Below are 17,947 nucleotides of genomic sequence, written 5' to 3'. Positions count from 1 at the left end.
CTAAGTTAATGCTGTGGTCTTCTGAGTTTGTTTTCCAAAGGAAGCATTCCCAGGCATCCTGTTGAGCATGTCCCCACTTCAAGGGCAGATTTACTAAGAACACAGGGGTTGCAGAGTTACCAATGGGGATATTTTTCTGTTTATCTCAAGATAAGAATAAACACATTAGAAAAAATGTTTTCTGAGCTTCGAAGATTGGCAATCAGATGGCACTGAACTATTTTACTGATTCCTTAGAAAATCTCTTCAAGGTTTGAGATTTTTCACCTTTAGTTTTCCTGAAGCCAAAACTAGTGTCTCATTAACTCTTATTTTCTTGTCTGAGTATCTTTAATAACCTTCAAAATTGTTTTCCAGCTTCTTTTTTTAAAAAAAAAAATTATGACCTTTTAAAGGAAGTTTTATTTATTTCTTTATTTATTTATCTATTTATTTATTTATTTATTTATTTATTTTTTATTTTTCTTTTCTTTGGTGTCAAGTGAAGATGGGGCTGATAAGAGCAGTTTTTCTTTCCTTTGCTAAGTTAGATGTAACACGTGAGGGCTGAGGTACTGGAGCATCCTGGAAGAAGTTCACCCACTATGAGGCCTGCTTAGTTTTGTGGAGTTTCTTCAGAATTTTTTGCAATTTCCAGGGCTTGGGGCTTGGGAACTTCTTAAGTCACAGGACGTTAAAGGAGAACATTATTAAAGAAATAATGTTCTGATAGGAGAGCTCCTTAAGAATTAGGATATTTACAGGGAGGTGGAAAAATAGGCTGTGCGAAAGCCAAGTGAAACACTGCATCCTGGAGGGTCGCTCATTAAGCTCAGGAAGTAAACAACTCAACACCCTCAGGAAGTCCATGAGATGAATCAGATTCACTAGGCCCTTCCCTTCCCAAGCATATATAAGCTATAAAGCCTACCGAGAGACACTGTCATGTTACATGTTACAGTTTTTAGGAAATAAAATTGTGTTTCTCAGTTTCTCTGTTAACTCAGCTATCACACAAATAATTGAGACCTTTTTTGTATTAGTGTAATAATAAGCTTCGCAACACAGTAACTGAGCTGGTATTACTCTATTCTTAACCCTCTAAACTAATTTGGTTTCTGCCCAGTCTACATACCAGATATACTTGCAGTTTGTAGCTTCCTACTCCAGCTCCTTCATTTGATGTCTCTTGGACCTCTGCCCATGTCTCAATCCCCTACTTCCTCTTCTATGTCTTCCTCCCCTGGACAGGAGAGTCTCAGAACAAGGACTTCAACAAGATATGGGGGGGGGGTGTTGTACTGAAATCAGCATTTGAATAACACAATAACATTATGCCTATACTCTCAGACAAGGGGAACTGCCCAGAAGATGCTCAGACCAGCTAAACAGCCTGGAAAAACAACAGCAACAACAAAACAAAACAAACAAACAAAAACAAAAACCAGCTGCCAGGAAAAACAGAGACCAGCAAGCTGTTTGGAAGATGCTCAAGCCAACTAAGTCACCTACAAAGAATACTCCCTAACCTGTGAAGCTTTCTTCAGGTTGTGATGTGAGCTCCAGGTTTTCAGTTTTATGAGTACGTGCTGAGGTGGCCTTTCGGTGATACAGCTGTGTCATTTCTGATCCTATAAGTAAACCCCTCACCCATACTCTTGTTAGTATCCCTAAAACAACTCATAGGTTCACTAAGCTAAATTCTGGAGATATCTGTACATTGTTCTGTCATCGATTCCCTATCTGGAATGAGTAGACATATTCATGTCTCCCCAGAAATAGTGTCACACAAAAGCTGGTAGAATGATCACCAGCAATACTGAAGCCTTGGGTTTGACACTGGTGTCATGGGTCTGGTCAGGTTTAGCTGGTTGCATGTCAGAGAAACCTACTTTACAGATCGGAAAGCAATCTCTGAAAAAACTCAGTGCATAGGGTCTCTTTATTATATCATCTTTCTCTCTCTCTTTTGGTTGTTTGTTTGTCACTGTTTTTTGTTTGTTTGTTTGTTTGTTTGTTTGAGACTGGGTTTCTCTGTGTAGCCCTCACTGTCCTAGAATCACTTTGTAGATCAGGCTGGCTTCAAACTCCTAAAGATCCTCTTGCCTTTGTCTCCTGAGTGCTAGGACTAAAGGCTTGTGCCACACCTGGCTGTCTCTTCTTTTCTTTGTCTTTCTCATTCTTTCTACAGACAGGTTTGCACTGCTTAGTATCATGTGGGTGCACAAATGGCTGCTCCATGGCCCAGGGTCTTTATATACCTGCTCCAGGATCCAACATAATATGAGACCAATTTCTTAGTTACCATTCCAGGTCTAAGGAGGGAGGATTTGATTATCTTCGTTTAGAATAACTTTGACTCGGGAGGTCATTGCCATGTGATAGATAGGCAACTTCTAAGGAATTATTGGGGGCTGAAGATCTGCTGAAGATCTATTCATTCCAACTAGTCTCTTACTCTATACCTAATCTCTTCGGTTTTATGGATTGTAGTTTGCATATTGTTGACTTAACAGCTAGCATCAGGATATAAGTGAATATGTATCACATTTGCCTTTCTAGGTCTGTGTTACCTTATTCAGAATGATTTTTTTTCTAGTTCCATCCATTTACCTGCAAATTTTATGATTTCATTTCTGAACATTTCTAATACTCCTTGCATAAATGCACCACATTTTCTTTACCCATTCATCTGTTGACAGATGTCTAAGTTGTTGCAAATTTTTGGCTGTTATGAATACAGTAACAGTGAACATGGTTAGGCAAGTGTCTTTGTAGTAGGATGAAGTGTTCTTTGGATATATGCCCCAAAGTGGTGGTATAGCTAAATCTTGAGGACAAGAATTCCTATGTTCTTGAGGAATTATCACACTGATTTTTATATTGGGTATACAAGTTTGTACTCCCATGAGCAATGGACAAGTGGAATACTTTGCTCTACATCCTTGCTGCCATGAGCTGTCATTTATCTTATTGATTTTGGCCATTCTGATAGGTGTAAGATGAAATCTCAAAGTAGTTTTGATTTGCATTTCCCTGATGACTAAGATGTTGAACATTTCTTTAAGTGCTTCTCAGGCATTCCAGTTTCCTCTATTGAAAATTCTGTTTACATATGTACCTCATTTTAAAATTGTGTTATTTGTTTTCTTGAGATCTAGTTTCTTGAGTTCTCTGTCTATTTTGGATGTTAGCCCTCTATTGGATGGATACTTGATAAAAAATATTTTCCCATTTTGTAGGCTGCTTTGTACAAATGACAGTGTCCTTTGTCATCTAGGAGAGTCTCAGTTTTATTAGGTCCTATTTATTATTTGTTGATCTTAGTGGCTGTGTTAATGATATTCTGTTCAGAGAGTATTTTTTCTATGCCTATGAATTCAAGGTTATTCCGCATGTTCTCATCCGTCACATTAAGTGTATTTGGTTTTATGCTGGGGTCTTTGATCCATTTGGAGTTGAGATTTGTACAGGGTGATAAGTAGGGATCTTTTTGCATTCTTCTACAGGCAGCCAGCCTGATTGACCAGCTCCATTTGTTGAGGAAGCTTTTTGTCCACTGTGTATTTCTGGCTTCTTTATATAAAAAATAAAAAAAATAGGTGTCCATAGTTAGCTGTGTGGATTTTTAACTGGGTCTTGAATAGGATTCCATTGATCAACATGTCTATTTTTATGCAAATGCCATGCAGTTTTAATACTATAGCTCTGTAGTACAGTTTGAGATTGATAATGATGATACCTCTAACAGATCTTTTTATTTTTCAGGATTGTTTTAGTTATCCTGGGACTTTTGTGTTTTCACATGTCCTTTCAAGTTCTATGAAGAATTGTGTTGGAATTTTGATGAGCATTGCATTAAATCTGTAGATTATTTTTGGTAGGATGACCAAAAACATTTTTTTTTTACTATATTAATACTAGTGATCCATGAGCATGGGAGAGCTACAATTACAATCCCTAGACCAATGTCTTTCCTTGCAACTACAATCCCTAGACCAATGTTTTCCCTTGCTATAGTGGCTACAAAACCTTGGAAGTTTTTGCACTCCACTGCAGCCAAAAATGGCTTGTTCTCCTCTGCGAATGCCATATTCTCTAGAGTCAGTTCACCTGCTATTTTGAGTTCTGAAGCTTCTAGCTTTACTGTTTCTGTGGAAATGATCAAATTCACTGCAGTTAAAACACTGGGGACTTGATTTCTGAGATTTCTAGCTATGACTTGTCTTATGATATTGGCATGATGCTCCTGAGAGTGAGTATCAGTTGTCTCATCCTTTGGTCTACTGGGAATGCTCATTACTCTCTTACATTCAATATTTTTAAACACCATGAGCTCTATCAACACCTGTCTGGTATCAGAGTCTGATATGGCTTTATTTATAGCTGAGGTTAATCTCTGTAAGAAGTCAGTGAAGGCGTCTCCTGGGCCTTTTATTATCTTAGTAAATGAAGTAGATATTTCTCAGGCTCTCCAACCATTATCCCAAGCTTTTAAAGCTGCAGAGTGACACTGTTCAATGACATCATCAGACTGGATTTGTTCTGGTAAGTCAGCATAAACACCCTTCACCAAACAGTTGTTCTTTAACATTTATCGTCCTTGATATATTTTGTTGTTCCATTTTCATGGCTTTGTCCTTCCACCACGATAGCCACTGTACTTGCTGACCAGCTTTTAGCACCACTGATACTAATCACTTCCATCCTGGCCAATAAGTCTGTTTTTTTTTCATAGCCCAATTACTTAATATTTGTTTAATGAATAATGAATTAATTCCATACCATACAATAGACTCTTTAAAAATGCTTTAGCCTGTCTATTGAATACCATGTCATCTCACCATAAGCTTGACCACCATCCTTTGCAGGCATGTGCTGCACAAAGACTGGGAAGGCTGATGGTGCCTGGGCAGCCCCGGACAACTACTCTGATGGTACACTTGGCTCAGCATTAACCCTTCTGCCCTGAACAGCATCCTGTTCCTCCTGGACCCTTGCCTCACACAGGTGCCCTGGGTTCCTGGCAATGAAAGTGAGTGGAGCAGTGTGGGGCAGCAATCTGCCTTCCATCCTAGTTTGTTTTCCTCATTCATCCTGCAGGACATTCCCATTCCCAGACACCAGGGCAGAACTCTCCTCTCTGGCACGTTTTGTTTTCCAAGTGCTTCAGCCTCTATGCACAAACTCTCTTGGTACACAGCTAACTTTCAAATCTTTCTAAAATGAGAGAATTGAGCGACACTTTCAGTTTCCTGTATCATCCACTTTTTGTTTCTCAGCCCCCTCCATATCCACTTGTAACTTTTCTAATTGTTTAGTAGTTTTTTAAAAAGGAGTATAGGAATTGGAATACAAAAATTGGAATATAAGAAGGAGAAGCAAAACCAGAAACTCCCTTCTGGATGCAAGGTGGGAGAGAATCCAGTAGCAGCAGACACCATTTGTTGCCCTCCTTAAACAGTATTTTCTTCCCATCAAAACAGGCTGTGTCCTCTACAGCATTAGAAACTAAGTTTCGCATTATGTCTAAGCCACATATGGGCACCATCTGTATGCTTAGATGCTTCAAACACCTACTCTATTTAATGTTCTTAAATGCTTCAACCTCCCTTCCCTTATCCGGACGTTAGGTAGGAGATTAATAGGCAAGGGGCTATTACCACATCCTACACATGGGATGAAAACAGAAAACACAACCGAGTTTCCAAAGAAACCAGAAACTTCTGCTTCAGCTCTTGGCTCCAATTTTCAAGTATTTTACTGAGAATTTTTGCTTCCATATTTATAAGGGAAATTGATCTTTAATTCTTTTTCCTTATTGGGCCACTATACAGTTTAGGTATCAGGGTAACTGTAGCATTGTTAAATGTATTGGGTAATGCTCTTTCTGTTTCTAATGTGTGGAACAATCTGAGGACTGTTGGTATTAGCTCTTCTTTGAAAGTCTGGTAGAATTCTGGGCTGAAACCATCTGGCCCTGGGCTTTATTTTGGGGGTGGGGGCCACTTCTAATGGCTACTTCTATTTCACTAGGTGTTATAGGTCTGTTTACGTTGCTTTTTTGATCTTGAGTTAACTTTGGTAAGTGGTATATGTATCAAGAAAAACAATCATTTCTCTTAAGTATTTTCAATTTACTGTAGTATATGTTTTTAAATTATGTCCTTATGATTTTCTGGGTATCTGTTTTTATGTCTCCCTTTCATCTCTAATTTTGTTATTTTGGCTCTCTCTGCCTTTTAGTTAATTTGGCTAAGGGTTTGTCAATCTTACTGATTTTTTTCAAAGAACCAATTCTTTGTTCCATTCATTCCTTGTAATCTTTTGGTTGTGTTTGTCTGTTTGTATTTTATTGATTTCAGTCCTGAGTTTGATTATTTATTGCTGTCTGTTCCAGTTGAGTGTTATTTCTTCTTTTTGTTCCAGAAATTTCAGGTGTGCTCTTAAATTACTAGCATGAGCTCTCTTCAATGTTTTCCTGTAAGCACTTACTGCTATGAACTTGCCTCTTAGAACTGCCTTCATTGTGTCCCATAATTTTGGATATGTTGTGTTTTCATTTCCATTCAGTTTTAGAAAGTTTTAAATTCTTGACCCTTTTTTTCTTTCAGTTTCCATGACTTTGTAGGCTTTTGTTACTTCGTGTTGATACCCAGCTTTAATCTATGGTGGTAAGATAGGATGCAGGGTATTATTTCAATTTTCATGTTATTTGCTGAGACTTTCTCTGTGTCCAAAGATGTGGCCAGTTTTGAAGAAAGTTGCATGAGCTGCTAGAAGGTATATTCTTTTGTATTTGGGTAAAATGTTCTGTAGATATATGTTAGGTCCATTTGGTTTATGGCAGTTAGCCCTAGCATTTCTGTTCAGTTTTTGTGTAGATGACCGGTCAGTTGGCAAGAGCGGGTGTCACCCACTTTCAGTGCACAGTGATCCATATGGCATTTAGGCTGTAGTAGTGTTTCAAAAGAAACTTGGTGAACTTGGTGCTCTTGTGCTTGGTGCAATAATAATCGCAATGTGCTCTTGGCGAATGTTTTTCCTTTGATGATTATGTAGTGCCCTTCCCCATCTCTTCTGACTAGTTTTGGTTTGAAGCCTTTTTTTTGTCATATATTAAACAAAAGAACTACATCAGCTTGCTTCTTAGGTCCACTTGCTTGGAATATCTTTCTTCATTTTTTTATACTTATATGATGCCTACTCTTGGTGCTAAAATGTGTTTCTTGGATGCATACATTTTGTTAGTATGTTTCTTTTTTTCACGGGGAAATTGGGACCATTGATATTGAGAGTTATCAACAAGCAGTGTTGATTCACGTTATTTTGTTGTTGTTGTTTTTGTCATGGTAGTGTTGGTGGTATGGTAGTGGTAGTCTGTGGGTGTTTACCTATCTCTTGATTTGCTGGTATGGGTTTATTTGTTCTTTGTGAGGTTAACCTCTTCACCTTGAAGTCTTTCTTCTAGTGCCTTCTGTAGGGCTGGTTTGTAGATAAATACTGTTTGAATTTGGTTTTATTATGGAATGTCTTTCTTCATCTATTGTAATTTAAAGTTTTGTTGGGTATACTAGTCTGGGGTGGCATCTGTGGTCTCTTAGAGCCTGTAGCAATCTGTCTAGGCCTTTCTAGTTTTTAGAGTCCCCATTGAGAAGTCAGATGTTATTCTAGTAAATTTGCCCTTATATGTTACTTGGCTTTTTCCCTCAAAGCTTTACTATTCTTTCTTTGTTCTATGCATTCAATATTTTGATTATTATGTGCTGAGAGGAATTTCTTTTCTAGTTTTTTTTTTTTTTGTATTCTTTATTCTTCTTGTACTTTATAGGCATCTCTTTCTTTAGGCTAGGCACATTTTCTTCTATGATTTTGTTGACAATATTTTCTGTACCTTTGACCTGGGTTTCTCCTCTTTCTTTTATGATTATTATTCATAGAGTTAGTCTTTTCATAGTTTCCCAGATTTCCTGGATGTTTTGTACCTGTGTTTTTATTTATTTATTTATTTGTTTGTTTGTTTACTTATGCTTTAACATTTTCTTTGACTGAGGTATCCATTTCTTCTATCTCAACTTCAGTACCAGAGATTTTCTTTTTCATCTCTTGTATTCTGATGATGAGTTTTGCTTTTGAGGTTTCTGTTTTGAGTTCTTAAATTTTTCCTTCTCAATTTTTTCTCAGTTTGGTTTTCTTTATTGATTCTAGTCTCTCTGTCCCCCCAGCAGACCCGATCCTTCAAGCTTGTCCTTGGTGCAGCAACAGAACAGCAGCTGTAGCCTTCCTCCCCCCAACTCTGTGCTGCCTGTGCACCCCACAGACCATCCTCTCCTGGATTCCCTCCTCTGAAATGTTACTCTGTCCCAGCTTCCAGCTCAGGTGGACAGCCCTTGCTCAACCACAGCCCATGCCTGCCAAAAAACTAAGTAGCCTGCCCACAGATCCCCTTTGTTTTCTGTTCCTTCAGCAGACACAATCCCTCCTGTGGATCTTGTAGACCATCCCCTCCTTACCCCTCCAAGAAATCATCACTTAGACCTCTAATTGCCCCAAACCCAGATGCCTAGACATTGGAAATAGTAAGAGCTAGAGAGTACGGGAACCACACAAGGAGAGCAACAGAACCAGAAAACTTGAACACAGGGAACTTCCCAGAGACTCATACTCCAACCAAGGACTATTCATGGAGAAAACCTAGAACTCCTGCACAGATGTAGCACATGATAGTTCAGTGTCCAAGTGGGTTACATAGTAAAGGGAAGAGGGACTGCCTCTGACATAATCTGATTGGCCTGCTCATTGATCACCTCCCCCTGAGGGGGGAGCAGCCTTACCAGGCCACAGAAGATGACAATGCAGCCACTCCTGAGGTGATCTGATAGACTAAGATCAGAAGGAAGGAGAAGAGGACCTCCCCTATCAGTGGACTTGGGGAGGGGCATACATGAGGAAGGGGGAGGGAGGGTGGGGTCGGCAGGGGAGGAGGGAGGGGCTTATGGGGGAACACAAAATGAATAAAGTGTCATTAATAGTAAAAAAAAATAAAAATAAACAAAATCAATAGCAGCCAGAACAATATGTATCCACTGGAGCCCAGTTAGTCTACCACAGCAACCCCTGAATATTCCAAGATTTCTGAAACACAAGAAAAAGACCTTAAACCCATCTATATGAAGATGGTAGAGGTTCTTAAAGAGGAAATGAATAAAACTCCTAAAGAAAACCAGAGGGGAGGTGGGATAGGAGAAAAGGGAGAGAAGTGGTACCAGGAAGAGAGGAGGGAGGGGGCTATGATTGAGATATAAAGTGAATTAAAAAAAAGAATAATAAAAAATAAATCCAGGAAAACCACAAACAAATAATTGAATTAAATCAATAATCTCTTATTGATTCTATTTCTACTTTCAGGCTTTAAACTCTTATTCATTTCATTCTACTGTTTGCATTTTCATAATTTTCTATAAATTATTTATTCATTTCCTCTTTAAAGGCCTCTAATATTTGTAAAGGCTATTTTTGAAGTCCTCATCTTATACTTTAGCTATGATGCATTGCCCAGGACCTTCTGTAGTAGGGTTTCTGTACTTTAGTGAAGATATATTGTCTTGGCTGTTAGAACAAAGCAGTGAAAAGTACCTTTGTCTGGTCTGGGGCCAAGGTGTGCTGCTAAGAGATCATACCATGCAACAGAAATAAATGCAAGAGGTTTATTGGGGGAGGGAGGAGAGGTAAGGGCAGTCTTAGAGCAAGAGCATGAGAGACAGAGAGACAAAGAGAGACAGAGAGAAACAGAGAGACTGGGAGACAGAGAACAAACAAGACATACAGAGAGAGAGAGTGTGTGTGTGTGATCTGGGGTAGCCAGGACCTTTTAAAAGGGGGCATGTGTTGCTGTGAAACTCTTAGCTGCAAGGTTATGGGACATATTAAATAATGATGGTTGGGCATACAACAGATCTTATAAGGTTTATTAGGTAGAGATGGAGAGAGAGAGAGAGAAGGGAGAGCAGGATATGATAAGGAGAAAGAGAGGGGGGATGTCCTGACAGAGAAAGGGTTGAGGGCCAAGAGAGGCCAAGAGAAGGGGAAGAGGGCAAGAGAGACCAAGAGAAGGGGACAATGTGTCAGCTTGTCGTGTGGCCACCTGGAGGGTGACACATGATGACATCATAGGTTACTAGGCAACCCAGAAACAGGTTTGGTTCCAAAATCCTAACATTCCTCCTTTTTTCTATAATTAAAAAATGAGGAACTTGGGCTGCTTCTCATGTAAGGTAAGTTAAAGTATATAAATTTAGGTTCATTGGAAGCAGCTCATGGTTGTCATGCAAGGCGTTAAGAGAGAAAGAAGAAATAATAGCAACAAAATATCCAGATTACATGGTCAAAAGGAAGAGAAGCCTCTGCCCTGGAAAATTTAGGGTAGAGGATTGTCAGTAGAGAGTTGCCAGCCATGCAAGGCAGCAGGTAGGGCCGCTGGGAGAACCTGAAGCTGCTTGTCCTGGGCCTGAAGCACACCATTCCAGCCTTTTGTTAATAAGTGAATAACGGGTGTCGATTTTCTTCTGGCTACTTCCTGATGACACTGAGGGTGCTGTAGGGAGGCCAAAGGGCTGAAATGCTGGCCAAGTCCAGGAAGAACAGGCTGCTTTGATGCTGTCCAGGGTCTGCAAGAACATCCATGGCTGGGAGGGAAAGTGCAGGTCCAGCTAGATGGAAGTCTGTGAGGTCAGGGTTGAACACTTGTGGTGGTTGCTTTGATGCTGTTGCAGATGTAGGAAACATCTGTGTCTGGCAGAATACTGAAACACATATCTAGGCAAAAGATAAAGTTAAGTAGGTTATCGAGAAAATCCTTTAGGTATATATTGAAAACTTTTGGGAGAGCAAGCAGAGGTGGAAAGTTTGGATCAATGAGACTTGGACATGGCAAACTCTGTTTACCTGGGGGGACCTTCATTTACCCAATCACTGGCAGTGATTAAAAAGGCTTTGCTCTGGATCTGTCATTGAGGTGAGGTTTGGTTACAGAAGTATGTAAACTTAGAGGTCCTAGTGCTAGCAGGCACTAGGTGTAGAAACCTGAAATTCTTCAGAAGACATCCCAGAGGAGAATATGGAGGAACGGGCATCTGGGCATTTCTCATTGTAGGCAGAGAAGCCAGTGACTGTCGGAAGGCACCCCAAAGGCAAGGTATGACTCAGTAGAGATGGTCCGACCTGGTCCAATAGATCATCAGCTTTTGGCCAGAGACCAGGGGCACAGTTGCCCGAGAGAGCACAGTTCACCTAGTGCGAGGATTTTCCTGTGCCTTGCATGAGGGGGAGAGAAGGGACTGTGTGTGTGTGGGAAGCTCTCCCAAAGGAAAAGGAAGCCCTAGATGTAGGTCATCCAAGGGTCAACCATAGCTAGTGAAGACTATGGCTAAGGGGAGGGTTATCTCTGTCTCAAAAATAGTAGGAAGTTGCTGGATGTCCAACAGTCAAGCTTCCCCTACCAAGAGAGGCATTTTATACTGATAAATGAGTTGAACTCACCAATCCAGCTGGTGTTGCATGCAGCAGAATAGCAATCTGGTAGCCAGTAAAGGGGAGTCCCAAAGCCAGGGGAGAAATCCCACCTTCTGAGATGGGTAATAAGTGCAGTACTTCCGTGGAGCCCAATTGACCTGAGAGGTGGATTCAGGTGGTTTTCTGCAGCTTACAAGGATTACTCTTAAGTTTTACAAAGGGGATAAAACTTTAGACATGTTAGCATCACAACTGTAATTTGCTCTGAAATGTACATTGTAGAAAAAGCAGTTGACATACACACTTGTGTTAACAGCATAAGCATTCTTTAAGGTGAGCTCTGAAAAGGCAGAAGCCTTTCATGAAGTAGAAGGGAAACTCATTTGATCTTAACTTTTAGTATAAGTATACATTATGGAGATTTGAAATCTTGAGCTTGGAACCATGATAGTGGGTGGTTTAGTGGAATATTTTTGTATTAGAGTTAGAGTAATAAATTAGAGCTCTATTGATAAAGGTCAAAGTTTTGGACAGTCAATATAACAGTAGCATAGGAACAGGAGGAACTATTAAGCAATTTTACCTACTTAGGATTTCTTAAATCACCTTAGACCTTATAACCTTTATAATTTGTATTTACCAACCTTAAAACATTTTCTTAGACCCTCAAATATTTTTAACTTGCATTTGCCAACCTTAAGACGCTTTGTTAGACTCTCAGTATTTGAGGGGAGCCTTTGTATCTAGTTATTTACCATGAGACATAGGTGAGACTGCTATGAACAATTATTGTCCTTTAGCTAAATAAAGGGATGGTGACAAATTACATTTAGGCCTGTTTCTTGAGCTTGGCAACAAGGCATATTGTGTTTAGGCCTGACAATAGCAACTTTGACTTAGGCTTAAGGTCTGGTCTCCTGCATATGAAGAGAACTGTGAAGGCATCTGAAGTCTCCCAACACAGAAGTTGTCAACATGTCCGTGGGACCCCATTGTGAGGCCAAAACAGACCTGTAATGTTACCCTGGGCTGGGCAAGGCTAGTGGAAGTAGCTGAATCAAGGAACCATTTATTTGTCCTCTTCCAGGCCAAGGAGCTAGAAGGCTGGAAGTGTCTATAGTTCTTGTACTGGTTGAACCTCCATGGCTGGGCACAGAGGACATTGGGAGCATTTTGATTTCCAGAGAACAGGCTGCTAGCAGGCAGTGTGTGGCTTGTTGAGGCAGCAGTGGGGCCAGTGTCCCCTTTGGCTGTATTTGAAACAGTCACCTGGCGGAAGTGACTTTTGGTTATACCCCAGCGGGATGGGGCACTGGAGACCTCTTGTTTTTTTGTGAGGGAATGCCAGCAGCCTCAGAGCAACAGCTAAGGTCTGGAGCATAGTCATTGCTCTGGATGAGCCTGTCGGGAAGGTTATTATTATTATGATGATGATGATGATGATGATGATGATGTACCAACTCCTATATGGTGACTCAATGACTATCCTCAGCTGTTTATTAAAAATTGTAGTGAGATCATGTTTGCATCTATAGGACTATAAATATATATTTGGACATTTATGAGATGACTAACTATTAACTTGTATTCGTTAACCATTAAATATTAGGACTTTAGGTTTTGTCCTTGCTAAGTTGAAACCTTAAAATTAATAAATATAGTCCATTAAAGTGAGAGCACAGGAGTTTTTTGTAGGATTTAGTATATAAAAAGTTTATAGCTTATAAAAGTCTAGGCTATATTATATATTAATAATACCATTTTTAGAAAATAAGACCAAGCATATTTTAACCTTTTGATAGTAGAGATACAGCACAATGACCAAGTTTTAACATAAATAAATCCTCTAAAATTAATAGATCTTAATTTAAAATATTGGTAAAATGCTGTATGTAACCTGAGTTATGAGTTTTAAAACCAACAATTTAGTAGAACAGCATAAAGCAATTTTGAAATTACGTTTGAATTTATTAAACCAAACCTATTAGCCAGAAAGCCTAATAGTGAATCCGGATCATAGGCAGCACATGACAGGAGAAACAGCAACAGCCATTTATTAATCCAGGAATAGAAAAGACATAAGCAGTTAGACGTACATTTTAAACCAACTTAATTTGAATAGATATTTATAACTTTGAAATTTTATTATGATATGAAATTTAGTTTGAAGCAGGGTTGAATTATAGATAGTAAAATGTAACTTTGAATTTTTATAAAAATCCATACCAATTTAAAATGAGACTTGTTGTTGAGGACTAGTCTAAAAGAAGATAAAATAAACAGTTATGATTAAGGAAGTCTTGTAAATGCAAACCCAATGAGAAGATTATATAAAGCATTAGATTAAGAATTTAAAGCATTTAAAACACACACACACACACACACACACACACACACACACACACACATATATATATTTTAAGAGCAAAGTGTAGAGAAATCAGGAAGAAAAGATTTTTTTAAAGCTTGGAAATAACATCTTAGAGTAGTCAGAATTTTGAAAGACACAGGAGTGAGGGAGATACGAGCACATGGCAAGGCAGAGCCAAATTGCCCTGAGTCAAAATGGCGGTGAAGCCACGTGGAGTCAATAGTGAAGCTATGGTCCCACCCATTTCCTCCCAAAACCAACATGACAGCGATTGTCTCGTGGGAGATTTAAAATCTCACTCAAGGTAGCTTGGGCAGTTGTGCAAATCTATGTATGGGTTTCCCAGTCATTTCTTACCTGAAGTGGCATGCGATTTTACCAAGCCAATTTTTGCACTGTGCCAGTCCCCCAGACTCGGAGTACCAAGTCGATTTTGGCAATAAGGGAGTGCCCGGGGCTTGGTGAACTGGCAGGGGACAAGCCCCAGTAGCCGCCCCCACTACTGTCAGGCCTGCAGCAGGCAACGGGACAAATGTGTTCACGCCTGCGTGTGCTCGCGCCTAGTAAATAGTTGAGGAAAAGTAAAGGTTTGTAGGCATAGAAAGAGCAGAGAAGATCTGTTGTACAAATCCATTGTTTTCTAGAAGGCCAAGAGGGTTTTTGGCTGAGCCAGAAGAACTCATCCAAATCATGGCACCAAATGTAAGATTATGGGACATATTAAATAATGACAATTGGGCATACAACAGATCTTATAAGGTTTATTAGGTGGAGATGGAGAGAGAGAGAGAAGGGAGAGCAGGACATGATGGGGAGAAAGAGAGAGAGGGGTGCCCCGACAGAGAAAGGGGAGAGGGCCAAGAGAAAGGAAAGAGGACAAGAGACACCAAGAGAGGGAGACCACGTGTTGGGTTGTTCCTTTAAGGGGCAAAAGGTAACCACACCTTCCAGGTGTGGCAACCTGGTGGGCGACACATGATGACATCATAGGTTATTAGGCAACCCAGAAGCAGGTTTGTTTCCAAAATCCTAATATTAGCAACAGTGGAAATGTACCACATTTGGCTGTGTAGAGGGTGAAGAGTTGCTAAAAGGCAGGTTGGGACATCTGATTTATAACACTGGCTGTTAATAATTGTTTGTACACTGATATTTAGGCTTCTGGCTTTGGGAAGTCTGTAATTCTAGGTGCCGATATCTGGTGTTGTCTTTGTTGGGACGGTGTTTATTCCTTGACTTATGTTACTCTCTATGGTTCGTAGGAGAGTGTGGTGGCTGTGGGTTGCCTGGTAGGGGATGCTTATGAGATCCTGCCTTATATGGTCACTGGAAGTTCAGGATAGAACATGTTTCTAGGTATTGGAAACTGACACTTAGGAATGCAGGTGGGCTAGAAGGGGTGTTGATCAGGTCCACAAGAGGGAAGAAAGGGTGAGCCACTAGAATCTACTTATTCTCCTAGGAACAGGACAAAGAGAGAGGAGAGGCCACAACAACTCTCTGCTACAAAACTGAGTATGGCACAAAAAGATTAAATTTGGAGAAAAAGAAAATGTCGATCTGAAGGTCACCCACCTGTTTCCCTGATGTTCACAAGGAATGTCTGCTGGAGTTGGGGCCTGGGATAACAGGATGAGTATGGAGGAATGTTGAAGAACAACTGTGTGATCCTTTGGAGGTGGGGGCAGGGAGCAAGTGGAGGCTGCAGCAGGTGGTCTGGGCAGAATTGGGGATGAGACTTGGGGGGTTGGATTTACAGAAGAGGGAAAGTGATTTTCACTTAGTCTACCTGCTTCCCTAAGGGGAATGGCCTGAAGGTTCCCAGAAAATGCCTGCAGGAGTTGGGGGCTAAGACAAGGGAATGGGTAAGGAAGACGTTTGTACCTTTTTCAAAATTTTATCAGCAATGTCCAAACCTATGTCTTAAACCACAGATCCCACTGAAACTCCTGATGGTATGTTGAAAATTTAATGCACTCCCAACCCCATCACTGCAGTGGAAGTTTGGGTTTGGTTATGTACATATGGTTTTGTTGTAACCCCAAGGGTGGGATTTGGGAATGCTTTATCCATAGCTGATATCCATAGCCTTGCATGATCTCTGTCAGCTGATAAACAGTGGGGTAGGGGAGAAAGACAGAGAGAGAGAGAGAGAGAGAGAGAGAGAGAGAGAGACTATTTTAGAGAAAGCTTCAGGGAGATTGTTGCTGCTGGTGGTCCTTGTTGCTGCTTTCGCTATTACTGGATTGCTGGTTTGCTGGCTTACTGATTTGTTCTGCTGCTGCTTTTGCCTCTGCTGTTGGTTTGCTGGTTTGCTAGACTGATGGATATCCTGACAATGAAGAGTAGAATTTCCCCAAGCAACTACACCTAAAGAGGTCTATATCCCCTGTTCCTACTAACCTTTCTCTTCTACCTTGGGTGAGGCGATTGGAAGGGAGGTAGAGGCTAAAGGAACCCCAAATAAAGTAGGTTTAAAAAACTTAAAGGCTACACACCACAGTGTTGTTTTCCATCTCAGAAACACAGAAGTGAAAAGACAAGCAAAAAGCCCATATTTCTTTTCCAGAGAACTAAGGTAGAATTTGAAAGACCTTGAAGTAACTTGACAAGGAGGCCTAGGCCCTTCCTCACAGAAGGGCTCCTGCATTGGTACTCCAAACATCTTCTGTCCAGTTTGTGGACCTTCTGCCCCTTCCTGCTGTCTAGAGAGAGCCCTTTTCTGAGCTGATCTGTGGAACATTCTGGAAGAACAAGTGGGCTCTGATGAGTTTAGAAAGAGGGATAGAGCAAACTGCATTCTAAGTGCAACTGTCAAAAAGCCATCCTGCATCCATATGCTTTCTCAGGAAGTCTTCAGAGACTCTGGTTTCCAGAGCAGTCACTTGGCAGCCTGCACTTCAGGGTTGGAATAGAGGCGTCGTTTAGCCTTCCAGCCTATAAATAAAGTCGGAGCTCCATCCCTGCTGAGGCATTGACTGGGACAGCATCCAAGTGCCAGGGTGGGAATGGTATTAGATACTCCATAAATATTTGTTAAGTCTTGAATAAATTCATTTCCTGAAACCCACTCAGAGATGGTAAATTGGCAGAAGGAAGCAAGAAAAAAATGCCCCTCTCTTTCTTGAGGAATTTTGGGTTGCTTATGGTATGTTGCGTATTAGACATAAATGTACCAATCAGCATGAGCTCAGAGATGAATGAAAAATCCGTCTATTAGCTTAAGAAAATTCAACAAATTACATAACTCTTCTTGCTGTCCTGTGTCAGACTCAGAGATGAAATAAAGAAATAAATAATATTGTAAGAGAAAAGCCGTAGCTTGAAGGCAGCTGATCAGCTTAAAGGTTAGCACATGGAGTTGAGCTAAGTACAATGATTCAGCAAACCCGAGGAAAAGCCCGTAGCAACTCTGGAAAGTTTCTAAATGTTTAGCCAATCCTAAACCCTCCCCACCCAATTAGTAGCGACCTCCTGAGTCACTACTAACCAATCAAATACAAGGTTGCCTCACCTTATTACCTTCTGGAAATCTCCCTAATTGCCTTTAAATTGAACCTGTGTACTCACCCCAGGCTTGCCATTCTAAGGAATGGTGGCCCCTGCATGCTGGAAAATTTCTGCCGACTAAATGATCCTTGCTTTCGCATCCTACCAGATCCTTGCCTTCAGCGATTTCCAGGCTTAACAATTTATATGTTCTCAGAGTCCAAACAAGGCTGTTTTCCAGCTGGCAAAAAGCACCTTGTATTAGGTCGTCTTCATGAGTCTGATTTCATCTGACGAAGACCAATCCCCACACCTGTCTGTTTCTAGCCGTGGATAAAGCCTTTCTACATTCCACACATGGGACCAGAACAAAAACACATTCTCATAACACAACCGAGTTTTTAAAGAGGCTGAAATTTCCATCACATGTCCCTCTTTTTGTTAAAAAAAAAAGCTGTCTTCTTCTCTAACATTAACAATCTACACAAATAAGAACAATTATGAGAACCATAAAACTAGAATTTTACATCTCATTTTAAATGCACTGCTTGTGTATAATAATCAAACAATAGTTAAACCTTAATTTTCTATCAATAT

Source organism: Psammomys obesus, unplaced genomic scaffold (genome assembly GCF_907164565.1).
Source record: "Psammomys obesus unplaced genomic scaffold, mPsaObe1.curated_primary_1811, whole genome shotgun sequence".
Taxonomy (NCBI): Eukaryota; Metazoa; Chordata; class Mammalia; order Rodentia; family Muridae; genus Psammomys; species Psammomys obesus.
The sequence above is the reverse complement of the archived record's forward strand: the minus strand, read 5'-3'. Positions refer to the sequence as shown.